Genomic DNA, 14065 nt, shown 5'->3' with positions numbered 1-14065 from the left:
GAGTTCCTTTATGCTGGTTATTTCGTGCAGGTAGCTCTGTAGCTGATCTTGAAGAATAGGATGGACAGGTAAATTACTTATCAGGTTGTGGATCTGAAGAATTTCTGTTATTCCTAATAATAATGCGGAAATCAGCAATCCTTTTATTTATTCAACAGATATTGAATTTTCACTGTGTTCACCTACCACATTAGACTCTGAAACATAAAACAAAGACAGCACAATCACCCAGGAGTCAGAAGCACACACACCATGTCCAGGCAAGAAGACACCTGAGTGTTTTCACTCCTTTTCCTTTTTAAACAGACATTTTGACTACAATGTCACCTTTGCTTTCATAGTATTGAATACTTATCCTGTGGAATTAGTCTTTATAATAGTGCTCTGAGGAAATTTATATCATCTCCACTCATGTTGAGAAAATATATTCAAAATGGTTTTCAACTTGCAAAATGACGTTAAAAGCAGCTGCCAGCTTTGACTCAATTGGGACATTAAGTTTAACTCCTTAAGAGTATATTCATCAAAATTGACCAAGTTCCTGATGTCCCTGAGCAAATGAGCATGGCCAGCCTGATTAGTACATTGGTTCAGATCATCACATGCTCTAGAGAAGGGCATACCTCAAAAATGTCTACTTGGTATTATTTTGTGTGGGACTCTGCAAGTGACAGCACAAAGCCTGATACACAGGACGCCCAATCAGTGACAGATTTTGTTTGACTGTTTCAGTCAATCTCAAGCTATTTAAAGGAGTTCAAAACAGAGAACTATCCTAACCCTTGCACCTGAGCCAATGAAATTTAGCTTTCTTAGCAGCAGATATTTCTATAAAGGGAACAGAGACAAAACTGTTGAGTTTATGGACAAAGAAGAATGTGACACTAATCGTCTTTGCCCTCCCAACCCCATGCCAATTCTCCCATCCAAAATCACAAGATAACAAGATTACATAGTTGGGTAGCCTCTGCAGATGAGTACCTACCAAGCTCCTGTCCAGGAAGAGATGAAGGTCTTGAATTCATCATAAGGCCACCCTCTGAGTGAGAAAGTGAGGCTGGTACATTAGGCAAACCTCATAGCTGTGGCTCAGATTTCAAATGTTCCCTCTTCCTGCTTTCTCTTATCAAAAATTAAGTCTACCCCTCACTACTCTATCTTCCCAAAGTTGTTTTGTCAAAAAGTAGGCTTACTTTAGTTTGATTAGAAAAAGAGGGAGGCTGATTTATTTTGCTAGGCAATAGGAAGCTTTGTAGTTGGAAAAAAAATGCCCTTACAATCAAATTTTGCAGGCCAATACAAAACTATCCAGAGTTAAGTTCACTAGCTTAGTTAACTAGCTAAGTTAATAGCTGTCACATATTCTGTTCACAAGATAATTACAACAATGATCTTTTATAAAATTCCCTATTAACCTTTCCTTTTTTTTTTAATTTTCCCCATGACTTACTTTCAGAAACCAATAATAAAGGTGTTCTTCCCAAAATGGGATACAAATGTGCCTACACAGCTGTTTTTCTTTTTCAGGCAGCTCATTTGATAATCATTAAAACATTGAACTATGGGGCTTCCTTCTTCCTGTATTCAAATACATTTGGTGAAAACATTTAAGATAGAACAACAATGAATGCATAGTTAAATAGAATGGAAAACTTACATTAATTGATAAGATAAAATATTAGACTCTAAAACTACTGTTTCTCTTCTGCAGCAGCTGCTTTCTGACTACAACCACCACTGCCCTCCCTCCTTCCCTGCTCCCTTTTCTCTGCCATAGAGAATGCTTTAAGATTACTTCAGAAGAAGTTTGAAGAATACTGTTTATGGTAACATCTTAAGGTGAATGAGAATATTGTAATTTTACCGTGTAACCTGAGACATTTGGAAGATATCTAGAAATCTAAAGACCAGTTTTTCCTGAATATTTTATCTTTTAGCCTTTAACTAGTCCTAAATTTGGAGACTAGTCATGTAAGCTTGCATTTTAACTTATGCACATGGATCTCTCTGAGGAAATTCTTGGTTAATTTTAGCTACTTGTACATAGGCACAATTTTGGACATGTAACACACACACACACACATACACACACTGCTATACGGAGTGAGACAACAGGCCCAAGGGAATAAATGTAGAAATTCAAAAGCTGGGTCCTCATAAATGCCTTGCTAAAGACAGTGGTGTTTTCCGCAAAAACATGAGGCCCAGTACCACTGGGCCCCAGAAGCTTTCAATACATGTTTTTCTACAGCTTCGATGCTTCATCTCGGTCACATAGCAGCTCTATCTGGGTCTATAGAGTTCCTAATGTACCACTTCGCTAAGACTCCAATAGGTTTTTCTTGCTCTTCACTCTAGTTGAAACTTTAGCCACTGGATGATCTAGTTAAGCGGGACACTGCTTTCCTCAGGCTAGCAATAATGCATGGTCATATTTTGCCTGTTTTTATTTGCTTTGTATTAAAATACCAAACATTCTAATCACTACTGATGTACATATTAATTTGTATCCATTCTAGTATGCCATAATTTCAAAATGAAAGAAAAAGACCTACCTGCTATACACCATAGAAAGGCAAATCAAAATCTCCAGCATGAAGCTAAAAAATTGGAGGTAAAGGGGGTAACAGATTTTTCAAAGCTCTTTCACATTCTCTTGGGCCCAAAAGAACTTGAATCATCACAGGGGTATATCTTAACCTATTCTCCATTTCCATCCAATATTGAGAAGCAGAGAGTGTAATGATTAAATTTACTGATGAGTATGTTGCCCATATAAACAATGTGAAGGAGAAGGCAGAAAATTAAAGGTTGTGAATGAAGCCTATAAAATATTGAGTATTTCAGACTCTGATTTTCTGTCAAAAGAGCCTTTTTTGATATTTCATATTTGCCTGTAAAAAAACAAATTGCAGTCATTTAATAACTGCTCAAAAATATTAGTTGGATTAATTCTACCCAGAGTTATACAGAACTTAAACACAATAATTAACCATTGCCAGTAAACATGAAAGCAAAAATGACAATGCTCTGTGACTAAAACTGACAAAACTGGTGTAGTAAGAAACCAAACCAAAATTAAAGGCTCATCTTCTGAAAGAATGATTGACAGTGTCTCTGGCTACCACATGACACAACATTCCACACAATCTGGAACAAGCAAGAAAACTGATCAAGGAGATAAGTAGCAATGGGTTTAAATCTTTAAGCCTGACTGATTAAGAGAGTAGGCTCTGTTCCAGGAAGTAGCCTCCAAATTGTTCTAAAGATTTGGCAAATCTCAAAGTATACTGTCTGCTTTTATCAGCCTTTTTTTTTTCTTGCCCTGGTATCTGAGTGAGCAGCTTGCCCTGGAGCCATGGAGATTAGGACAAAGAAAGTCAAGTGGGAACATTCTTCTATTTCTATGATCTTGAGGAGGTAAATTGTGTTGTGGGGGAAGGGAGGGGATTTTAATTTAATTCATTTCAGATTCTTGATACAGGTGATAGAGTCAGTGTTCAACAGCAGCTGTCCCAGTGGGCAAAGCTAAGCCAAGGCAGAAGAGTCCTGTGGAATAGGGCCCAGAGTCTACAAAGCAGCGATTTTCCACTGGTGTACCGGAAGAATTTTTGAAACACGCAATACCCGACTATTTAGTCAGGGGCACTGACCTCTATTTCCTTAGACTATTAATTAAAAAAATGACAACATCCAATACAACAACAGCTGTCAGTGTGACTTAATCAAAATTATACCTATTTTATATCAGGTCAGCAAAAAATTTATTTTTTGGTATGCTGCAGAATTTTAGTAATTAGTTTATTTGTGCTATGAGATGAAAAAACTTGAAAATTGCTGCTATGAAGAATTATCAGGGGAATGACAGGCCATCTCCTCCTGCAATTTCAACTCTGTATGAGCCCTGTGCTCAAAACACTCATGCAAAGGACATATCACAATGGTGCTTCAATCCAGTATGAGCTCAGAAGGACAACAGCCAAGCATAAAGAGGGCCTGATAGGTTGGTTGGTTTGTTTGTTTAATTTGTTATGGGTATTTTTGTATGTTTGCTGTCTCTTCCATTTTCAACCCTTATTTATTAAATCAACATGACCTCAAACCTCACCTGAGGCTGTTCTCACTGTCTGCAAAGCTGGGGTTATGTTTACTGCTGGCCTTGTGAGTTCCAGTAAGACCTTTATCCTGTCAAAGGGAAGAAGCCAGGTTTATGCGTCCATACTTGTCTGTATGCTTTGGTTTCATGAGCTCCAAAATCCTCGAAGTGTTTGGATCTCCCACATACTGACTTCTCCCCAATCCTAATACTAGAACATCATGTTTTAAGTTAAATGTAGTTTCTTATAAAACCCCAGTGAGCAGTAACAGTGCAAAATGTTTTAGCCATTTCAATTTGCTTTGCATTCTAAGAGCAGAAGAGCAGGTTTTGATCAATTGGAGAAGAGTAATGACATATTCAGCTCCACTGAGGAAGGCAGTCAGGATGAGGCATACTCAGCAATGAAAATCCACCTCTTATGACCCGGTTAGAAAGAAAATATGAATATCTCAGAGGTATGCTATGCCCAAATCTCTAATACACTATACAGCATATTACCCCAGGGGAACAGACCTGTCTAGGATATATTCTCAAAGCCAAGACATCAACACCATTATAAGGTTTATCTTACTTTGTTTTAAATCATTGTACATAATTTTTGGATCCATTAAAATATGGGATAGTATCCATAACAACCAGTACTTACTGAGCTAGTTTCTCCTAGTAAGTTACTTTCTAAGAGTAGGACCAAGTACCCTGGGACATCTTGTAAATTCTTTTAGACCACGAGGGTCCCATTAACTGAATTACTAACTCCATCTATTAAACAGAACCCAGGTGGCTTTACAAAATACACAACTACTCACAATGGGTAGTCTGTGTCCTAGGAGAATCTATTTTGTTGACTACTTTTCTGTGCCATACATTATGCCCAAACTGTCATTGTATAATTTTAGATGGCTGTATCGTGTTCAACTCTCATAACCTATTTATAATGCAAAATACACAGAGAGTATACACTGCAAGCACTTTTTCATATTCCTTCAAATAACATCTCCAGATATAATCAAAGCAGGAACGTGCATTTGAAGCTGTTTATTATTCTAAACAATGTGAAAATCCAAACCATTCTCATTTCCTCATTCTCACCATCTCCCATTCAAACATGTTTGTAAACCAAATCACTTAAGCCTGCCTGGTACTTAAGTATACCGGATGCCATGTTTTCACAGAAGCACCCACACAACCCATCTCATCTCCTCTTCTTTGCAATTCACACAAAAAAACCTACTGTCGCTTCCTTGTGGTAGTCTTTGCTCAGCTATTCCAATAGGTAGCATGTTGGTGGTAATGGAAGACTAGAGCACCGAAAACTCTATCTCAGAGAAGGCTTGTTTGCTGCAAGGCTCAGACCACATGCCCATGCCCTTTGAATTGCAAAGTCCCACATAAGCATTCAGTGCTCTTTGTTTACTACTCCTTAAGCCTTTTTTGTAGTGTGTGAAGTTTTTTTTAATTTCCTGACTCTGTTCTCCATTCTCAGGTGACTTTAATTTTATTTAGTTCCTTTTCCCATCTTTCCTCTCTCCCTCTTGAAAACATGGTTCATATTTTTGCTGTGGAATATAACTACTAAATAACATACAAATATATGGCCATGTATATTCTAAAGGAACAGCTGCAAAATTGCTAATATTAGGTCTAATTTAGCTACAATAAATTAGCAAATGTGTGGAAGCACAATGATGACAGCATAATTATAACAAAAGTCGATGTGTGGAAGTATATGGATGACAATACATACTAATTTTAGAGAGAAAAAAGGAACTGTACACCAAATGAAATGAATGCAATGAACAGACGGGACTAATAGCTCAGACACATATACTTAATGTGGCCAGTCACTGTAAAAACAAAAAGATAGATGAAGCTGTTCAAAAATCTAGCACTAACAAGCAATGTAGTCTGAAACCATTAACTGTCAGGGGTAATAACACTCAAAGTGCTGAAGTGCAGTAACGCAGCAGCACTTCCCGGGATGGTGGTGGTGGTACCAGTGCACACCTGTGAAGAGGGCACTAAATCCATCCTCACATTCAATATAACGGAGGGAGGAAAACACAACACTAATAACATAAACGGAAATAGCAGACAGCAGAGAGTGACATTTGCATGGTCCCAGTCAGCTTGTTAGCTGAAGTGGGTTTTAATTAGCTATTTTCCAGGAAGCAAACGAGCAAATTAGTGGCAGCTATAAACAAGAAGAGACAATCAGGCCCAAAGAAAAGGAAAAATGATCAGGGTGCCTTTGCAGGGGTGGAAAGGGGAGGTGAAGAAATATAAAGCTTTTATAGAAAACTTTTCTTAGTCATAGAATTAAAGAATCTTTTCTCTTGAACACATTTTAGGGATTATTCCGTCCTCCCCTCTTTTACACATGAGGAAACTGAGATCCATAGAAGTGAGCTGACTTGTGCAAGGTTATACTTTTGATAAAACAAAACAAACAAACAAGCAAACAAACAACAAGGGTATCTTCCCATTCTAGGTTTTCCAAAAGTCTCCTTTTGTAGTATTGTGAATGAATCAACTCCTGAGGAGCACAAAGAAGTACAAAATCATGTGTAAAATATGCACAATAATGAAGGTATGCTACTGGCTATAACTTTAGGTTCAACTATGCAGAGAAAGGAAACAAAATGAGGAAGAATATTAGAAACAAAATAATGGCTCCTTCCTAAAGCCAAAATATCTTTTAAAAAATTACTGATCTGGCCCTGGTCAGGTAGCTCGGTTGGTTAGAGCATCATCCCCATACACCAAGGTTGCTAGTTTGATCCTTGGTCAGGGTACACAGAAGAAGCAACCAATGAATTCGTAAAGAAGTAGAACAACAAATTTCTCTCTCTCTAAAAAAAATCAATAAATACAATTTTGAAAAGAAAAGAAAAAGTATAGTTCTGGAAGGAGATTTCACTTTGGGTGGTAAATACACAATGCAATACAGAAATGATGTACTATAGAATTGTACCCTTGAAACCTATATAATTTAATTAAACAATGTAACTGCAATAAATTTAATAAAAAATAAATACAACTGATTTCTGAATATTAAAAATATGTTATTCTGAACAAATATTCATCACATAATCAGTGAGTGTTTATCATGTGCTAGGCACAGTATAAAGTGCTGAGGATAAAACTTTTGCTACGCGGTAGAATGCACAGACAAGTACACAGACTTTACAGAATAATAGGATTGTTCTCCTGACGCAGCAGGAGAGAGGCTGAGGGGACTGCCAGTGATAATGCCAAACCAAATTTGGGAAGTAGGGAGAAGCATTTGGAAAGAAAGACCACCAGACCAGGAACTGAAGGACACACAGCAGGATGCCTGCCTCCTCACAGTGCCACAATAAATTAGAGTCTATGTGTTTAAGGCAGTTATCTCTGTGAGAAGAAATTAAAACAACCATTTGTCCCACTGGTCTAGATCAGAGAAGCACTCCAAAACGCATAAGCAAAGAACTGCATTAAATAGTTTCTATGGATAGTATTGAATTTAATCTGATTCACATCTTGAAATATGCTTTTAAAAAATAATAAAATGGGAAATAGAGAAAATCTTTAGCGGGGTAGTAACAGAAGTCAGTGGCCTTATTCCCAAAAGCCATAAATTTGATCAATATATTAAGAAGATTTAAATGTATCAAAGCATGTTATAAGCAAAACGGCATGCACAGGGAAAATATATAACAGCCAGGACAAAGGACTGAAGCAAACATTACCACAAACATTTGTTACTGCTGTAGAAGATGGAATCAAAGAGAGTTTACATGAAAGAGATTAGGAAAATGGAGGCTGTATTTACCAAGAGATATCAACCTTGTAATCATTACAACTTGCATCTATAGAATCATAACTCTACAGGAGATATGGCAGAACATTGGTCCTGCACCCTGACTTCACTACCCAAAGAATGGTTTCACATGTGAGGTACAAAAAACATGGATAGACACTGGAAAGTGAAAAGAGTGTGTGTCCTCTCTCAACAGCATAGTTAAGTGGGATAAATATGGAGTGTCATTAATTTTTCTTTCATCCACTGAACACTGACCTCCTACTCTATGTAAGGCATTGGATGAGAAACTGGGTACACAGACATGAATGACTCCAATGGCCATTCTGGCACGTCCAATTTCTCTCCCACAGATCTTTAACATTGAAGACTGTTCTCTGATTCTTCTTTTTTCCTTCATTTTTATTGCTGACATGTCCCTGTGATACTTCTTTTTTGGTATTAAAAATCATATTCGCTTCATCTTTTTCCATAAAATATTTCCAACTGCCTTTAGAGTCCTTTCTCTAGCACTCAGGAAATTGGTTCTATTCTATCAAAACGAAGATGTTCAGAATAGTATTGTCTGTTTATTGTAAAATTAAACAGAGCTTCCACTTCCCTTGGTTCAAAGTATTACTTCATCAGTCAAACCCATAATCACATTTACTTTTACAGCACCCACACACAGCAATTAACTTTATGTTCATTATTAACCAATATCTCCAAATTTTTATCACATAATAATAATCTCACACATTTGAGGAGACTCAATTACAGAGTCTTAATCTATTAATATAATATTTTGTTAAATTATATCCATTTTCCAGCCTATTAAAAAGTGTGCGGAGTCACATAGGACACAGCAGGTAGCTGGGACGTGCACACCCTTGGTCCTTTCTCTTTCTTGACTCTGTCTATGGTCAGGGTAATGACAGAGGCCAAAGTTCAGTCGCAGACATGCAGCTCTTTGTCCATGTCCACATGCCTTCAGGGTGGCAGTCCTGGAGACAGTCGCCCAAGTAAAGGCTCTTTCTTGGAAGCATCGCTCCAGGTGATCAAGTTGTGCTCATGGAAAGCACACCCCTACAGGATTGAGGCTGCCTTGGGCCAGTGTGAGGTGGGGGCTCTGACCACTCTGGAAGTAGCTGGGGCAAGCATAGAGGTCAAGTCCATGGTTCCCTGGCTGGTGCTGGGAAAGTCAGAGGCCAGACTCCCATGATTACTAAACAAGAGAAAAAGATTCATCAGATCCCATGGCAGCTGTAATACAACCAATGCTATGTGTCTTCTTCAAATCAGTTAACTTTCTGTATTTTTACTCTGTATTCAAAAATACAGAAACGTTCTGTATTTTTATTCAAGCATTGATCAAAATTGAGAAAGATAAGGCAAAAATATCTTCACAGGGTATCATTAGAAACTGATTGTTAAATCTGCATAAACCAATTACTGCTAATTGGACAGTGCTGGTGAGAAGAGTGACCAGACAAAGAAGGAAGGAGCAGACACGGGATGCTCAATGGAGGGATGAGGAAACTGAAGTTTAGAGCCTCTGAGTTCTGTGTCACACTAATTGAGCGTTGTTCACAGGGGTGTTAAGTCCCTGACCTGTGTATGAGCCAAGCACACTGCTGGGGACAGAGAAGTCCTCAGGAAGAAAGAGGCAGGTGTTTGCAGTAATGAGCTATCAGAATGCTGAATACTGAGGGGATAAGGTAGCAGCGCCAACATCTGCTATGCTGCAGCTCATCCACTAAAATTGCACAAGACTTCTTTTCAAAAGTCTCCTTTAAACTGAGATACATAATATCAATCCCATCACCCATTCTCTCATTCATGCACTTAAATTTGTTGAACATTCTTTCTTGACTAAAATTGTAGACACAGGCTTATTGTCTGGTACTCTATTACACGAGTGACCTTGTCCAAAAATGAGATTTATCATTTTTCAATTATAAACCCTCCTGATTTTTTGCTTATTCCCTACCAATGTTTATAATATTCTGAAACTATGATACAAGGTAACCTATTACAAATAAATGTATACAATACTTTTTTCTGTTTTTTTTTATAAAGCATCTCCATTATTAAATATTTCTTTCAATGTTTAAAGTTTTTAAGACCCCAGAAGCTTTTCTCTCTCCAAGATGATGACAGATTAGATATTTCCTTATGACAAACAGACAAAGAAACTGGAATAAACATAACAAACCTCCTTATAAATGCACAGTTGGACTCACAGGAATCACAATGCTAAAACCGGAGTGCTTAGCAGGCTGTATATCTTTGACTTCTTTGGGAGGTTTTTGTTAATCTCAGTAGTTAAGAGACTTGGATTTTAATGGCATTTGGTGGAAATTTGGGCTCACACAAATTGATGATGTGAAACTACCCCTTTATCCCAACTTGAATAAAGCTAAATCTCCAGAAGGCTATATATACCCTTACTTAAAAGGTTGGCTACAGAAAAATTCTCTTTACCAAAAGGAGATTTTAAAAAAGCTGTTCGGTCTCACCATGGCATCTAACTACAATAAAGTGGACTTCTCTAATAATTTGAACCATGCAGGTTTGGGGTTAAAATATACACTATGATCCCCCAAAATTTAAGGCAGTGTAACTATTATACATGATACTATAATGGCAGATACACATCATTATACATGACAAATATACATTATGTTTGTCAAAGCCCATAGAATGTGCAATGCCAAGAGTGAACACGAATGTAAACTAGGGACTTTGGGTGATAATATGTGGATACAGGATCATTGACTGTAACAAATGCGCCACTCTGGTGACAGTGAGAGAGGCTATGCATGTGCGGGGACTGTGGTTATGGGAAGGCTTTGTACCGTCTGCTCAATTTTGCTGTGAACCTAAAACTGCTCTAGTTAATAAAGCTTATTTTTTAAAGGAATAAAGTCATAATCATTAACTATATTCATTGAAAAGGTAAAAACCCACCTATACCAAAAAATAAAACTTAAAAATTTAAGTCTGGATAATTCTTATATTGCTTTAATCAGCCAAGGAAACATAGAATTCTAATTTTATATAAACTTCCAAGGAATAAGAAAAATTTTAAATAAATTTACCTTAATTCATTTTATGAAGTTAATTGTACCCTGATACCAAAAAAGCTTCACATGAGTAAAAAATTTTCATATTTCATATAAAAGTAACTTATTTCACTTTTAAAATAGATTTTTAAAAATCCTAAACACAACAAACCTAACAATGTATTAAAAACAGCTGCTACAACATCATGGCCCAATTGAATTTATACCAAAAATGAAAGAATTCATTAAAGTTTGCGTATCTATTGATTTTTACCAGTTGAAATGAGAAAAAAAATAATATCTGAATGGATGTAAGAAAAGTAAGACTAATATTCTGAGGCCTATTTGTGATTAAAAGAAAGTCTTAAAAATTGAAAAAGGAAGAAACACTTATGATCTCATAAAGTGTATATTTCAAAAATACAGCAGACAATATGTTTAAGGGTTAAAATGTAGAAGTGAAAATAAGCAATGAATGTTCTACCCAGTTCAAAAAAAAATTTTTTTAATATACTATAACAATTACAAAGAAGTAGCAAAATATCACTTTTGCTGACAACATGTTGCTTAGGTCAAAAACTCAAAAGCATTTTTAATGAATTTGAATTAATAAGAACCCAGCGATGTCATGGAGTCAGTGTACCAATTGATCATCTTTCTGTACTTCAGCACGGAACAGAAAATGTAAGCTAAGATCATCAGCAGCCTCTCAACAATCTCAGTAATATGACCTCTGAGAGCCCTGGGTTGGAATGTTTCTAAGCCAGGGACTTGCACTCCTTTTTGCAGTTATATACTCCTTTTAAAAAAATCTTTAGTTATTCATTTTAGAGGAGGAGAGAGAGAGAGATTTGTTGTGCCATTTATTTATGCATTCATTGGTTGATACTTGTATGTGCCTTGACCGGAGATCGAACCGCAACCTTGGCATACACTCTAACCAGCTGAGCTACTGGGACAGACCTGCAGTTGCATACTCTTCTACTCTCATTACCTATCCTAGGCTTCCTTCCTCCTCTGTGTATATCTCTGATGGCCTTTTCAGTAAGTTCTTCAAAGAACTGCTTTCTCCTATGCATCCCTTAATATTACACCAACATCAAATATAGACACTACCATTTACTTGCTTTTCTTCTTTGCTAACAAAATCTTTCTGTTGCCCTCAGCTACTTTTCAAGTTTAGTATGGTGTTTTAGCATCCCTGAAGCTTCACAGGGTGGTCATAAAATCTAACACAGTCTACCTTCCAATCACCTAATACAAAGTTCAGCACTGTTAGATTGGCAGGGCAGGGTTTTTTTTTTTTAATTAAATACTTTAAAGATAGTTGTCTACCCTCCACCGGCTTTTAAAAATGTGCATACACACACACACACACACACACACACACAAATAATAATTTTTACTAAAGTAAGAATATTGGGCATTTCCAGTCAGGAAAGAGAAGGATGTAATAGAGAAAAGCATAATTCCCCACTTCCACAATGTTGTCAGTGCCATAATTCTTCCCCTGATTAAATTAGGCATCTTATAAATACACCTTGAACACGAAAGTGCTATTTAGAATGAATCAAAAGCAATATTTAACACTTCCTTTCATGTATAGCCACTGTTATTTTCCTGGTGTCTATCTTAGCAGTCTTGTGTGTATGTAAAATTGATTAAATGACATACATGTATACCTATGTATGTTTTAAATTTTTACAGAATTTATTGGTGTGACATTGATTAATAAATTATATCGGTTTCAGGTGTTCAATTCTATGACACATGAATTATGTGTATTTTGTATTGTGCTCACCAACCCAAGTCATGTTTCCTTCCATGATCATTCACCCCCCCCCTTCACCCTCTCCTACCTCCCCCACCCCCTTTCCCACTGGCAATCACTGTACTGTTATCTGTGTCTATGAGTTTTTGTCCTCTATTTAATCCCTTCTTTTCACCCAGCTCCACAAAATCCTGTTTCTCTGACAGCTGTCAGTTTGTTCTCTGTATTTATGAGTCTGTTTTTATTTTGCTTGCTAGTTTATTTTTTTCATTAGATTCCACATATTGGTGGGATCATATGGTTTTTGTCTTTCTCTGATTGGCTTATTTCACTTAGCACAGTGATCTCTAGGTTCATCCATGCTGCCACAAAAGGTGAGATTTCCTTCTTTTTATGGCTGTGTTCCATTGTATAAATGTACTACAGCTTTTTTATCCACTCATCTACTAATGGGCACTTTGGCTGCTTCCAAAATTTGACTATTATAAATAATGTTGCAATGAGTATAGGAGTGCATATATTCTTTCAAATTAATGTTTTGGGTTTCTTTGGATATATTCACAGAAGTGGAATTGCTGCATCTTAAGGCAGTTCCTTTTTAAATTTTTTTGAGGTAACTCCATACTGCTTTCCACAGTGGTTGCACCAATCTGCATTCCCACCAACAGTACATGAAGGTTCCCATTTCTCCATATCTTTATCAACACTTGATGCTTGTTGATTTATTGATAATAGCCATTTTGACCAATGTCAGGTGATACCACATTGTGGTTTTGATTTACATTTCTCTGATGATTAGTGGTATTGAACATATTTTCATATGCCTGTTGGCCATCTATATGTCCTCTTTGGAGTAGTGTCTATTCAGGTCCTTTGCCCATTTTTTATTTGGATAGTTTGGTTTTTTGGTGTTGACTTGTATACATTATTTATAAATTTTGGATATTAACTCCTTATCAGATGAATAGTATGTTCTCCCATTGAGTGGGTTGTCTTTTCATTTTATTGATGGTTTCCTTTGTAGTGCAAAAACTTTTTAGTTTGGTGTAGTCCCATTTGTTTATTTTTTTTCTTTTGTTTACCCTGCCTGGAGCAATATATCAGAAAAAAATATTGCCTACAAGAAATGTCACAAATTTTACTGCCTGTATTTTCTTCTTGGACTTTTATGCTTTTGAGGCTAGCATTTGCTTTTAATCCATTTTGAGTTTATTCTAATTCATGGGGTAAGAAAGAGATCAGTTTCATTTTTTAGAGATATCTGTCTAATTTTCCCAACAATGCTTATTGAATAGACTACCTTTACCTCACTGTATGTTTTGTCTCCTTTATCACACATTAACTGACCATAA

Source organism: Phyllostomus hastatus, unplaced genomic scaffold (assembly GCF_019186645.2).
Source record: "Phyllostomus hastatus isolate PE091 unplaced genomic scaffold, TTU_PhHast_1.1 phas_contig_524, whole genome shotgun sequence".
Taxonomy (NCBI): Eukaryota; Metazoa; Chordata; class Mammalia; order Chiroptera; family Phyllostomidae; genus Phyllostomus; species Phyllostomus hastatus.
This window is presented reverse-complemented; position numbering follows the sequence as displayed.